Raw genomic sequence first — 2,116 nt, forward strand, 5'->3', positions numbered from 1 at the left:
CAGCACTCTTTTCTTTACTTTTTTTTGGAGAGGTTTTTGCTATAGGGCATGTGCATTCACAGAAAGAAAGAGACAGAAAGTGAGAAATCACCCCCCCTGGGGATAGCCATGCCGCAATCCCTTCTCCTCCATTCTCCTCTCAGGATCTTGGGCATGCATGTACACGCAACCGACATGAGTTTAAGCCACCGGGTCCGGGACTTGAACTATGGTCAACTACATGGGAGTCCAGTGACATAGCCATTACACAACTGCTGGCCCCATCCAGTGGTTCAGCACTCTTTCAAACACCACCCCCTAGTCTTATTTCTGGGGACCATGGCCCCATTAAGAAGTCCCGATCTGTGGTTATGCATTCCCTTATCTTCTCATTCTCTTGACCTTTCTTTTTGCTTCAATGGAGAATGAGTCTGTTTGTCTTTACTTGTTTTCCTCCAAACCATTGGAATTTGTCAAGTATGTTTTTAGGGTTGGGTTTTTGTGATGATGAGTAACTTGGAGATGGGAAAAATTGGCAGATACCAGAGGGGAAAAGGAGAGAGTATAAAGAGTTAGAAATATAATGATAGCTAGGAAGGAACAAAGAAAGGGGGTTAGGAAGGGAAGCATAAGATGTAAATAAAGGTAAAGAGGAAAAACAATAAAGGAGAATAAAAATGTAATGAGATCACAGTGTGAGTAAATGAGCATGGTGTAAGAAAACGAGTAGCCAGGTGTATTAGGGAAAGTGGCCTACAGACATCAGAATAGTTTGGGTATAGTATGGGCAATGCCAATTTAGGACTTGTAAGATCTAGGTTTGGTTGGCCTTGATGTCACAGACCTTTGGAGAAGTTAATTAAGGTTAGTTGTTGCCAGAGGCTCGTTACAGCTCACTTGCCTTATATGGGTGCCAGTGGTTTCTGGACTAGACTGTTGAAGAGCCATCCATGCCAGTGGCTCTCATTGACGGTAGAAGTATACATTTTAGTTGAGTCTTGGCACAAAAAGAATTTTTAGGCTTGAGCTTAAAGCGTTTCCTGTCTCAAAGTCTTTTATTTTTTTAAAGAGTTATTAATTAAATCAATTATCATTATTATTATTTTAGTTTGCTATAGGGTACATGCACTCACCAGAGAGAGAAAGTAAGCATCAGTCCAAGACTTAAACTGCAGTCGACCACGTGGGAGTCCAGTGCTCTAATCACTACATCACGTGATAGTTTTTATAGTGTCTCTCATAAATGGAAAAGAGCAAAATGGGTAGATAATGAGTAGTTAAGAGGAAAGGAGCATATGGGCTAAATTCAATTATAGGATGCTAGACCAATCACTATAGCTATAATTATTTTAATTCTTTTTCAGTGGATGATGATTACCAGTTTCTTCTTCTTCTTTTTTTTAAAAGAATTATTTATTTGGGGCTGGCAGGTGGCATGAGGGTTAAGGACGTTGGTTTTCTACATGGCCAACCATGGTTTGAGTCCTGGACCTGCTAGCTTGCTTTCTCACTTTTCCTCCCCCCCCCCCTTTCTTTGTTTCTCTCTGGTCAAATTAAAATAAATAAAGTTAAATGAAATAATTTTTAAAAAGAGTTACTTATTTAATGTTATTATTAAAATTGCTCTAGAGCACATGCGCTCCCCACCAGATAAAGTGAGAAAGCAAGCTGCCAGATCTGGGACTTAAACTGTGGTCAGCCAAGTGGGAATCATGGTGCTCCAGCTACCATGTCACCTGCCGGCCCTAGTCATTGGTTTCTCATACTGACATTCTTCATTCTCATAACTTTATGGTACTACTATGATTATTTTAAAGTCTCATCTCTTCGAAGGCCTCCCTATGGGTTGGGATCATATATTTTTGCCTTATCTGTGGCACAAAAAAATTAAGCAAATAAGATATGTCCATTGATAATTGGAAGAATGGGGAAGGAGGAGGAAGAATGTGAAATTATGGTATAGCCATACAACAGAATAGCACAAAGTGTCCCTGAAAGTGATCAATCTGTGTATACTGAAATTATTACACACTTACTCCTCTTCTGAGGCTGTAGGTATTTATTTTAACTTCAAAAGTTCAATTCAACATTATTTTACTCTTTTAGACTCTCCAGGCAGCTGAATTGATTGACTCAG

Source organism: Tupaia chinensis, unplaced genomic scaffold, assembly GCF_000334495.1.
Source record: "Tupaia chinensis unplaced genomic scaffold, TupChi_1.0 Scaffold000217_1, whole genome shotgun sequence".
In the NCBI taxonomy this organism is placed as follows: domain Eukaryota; kingdom Metazoa; phylum Chordata; class Mammalia; order Scandentia; family Tupaiidae; genus Tupaia; species Tupaia belangeri.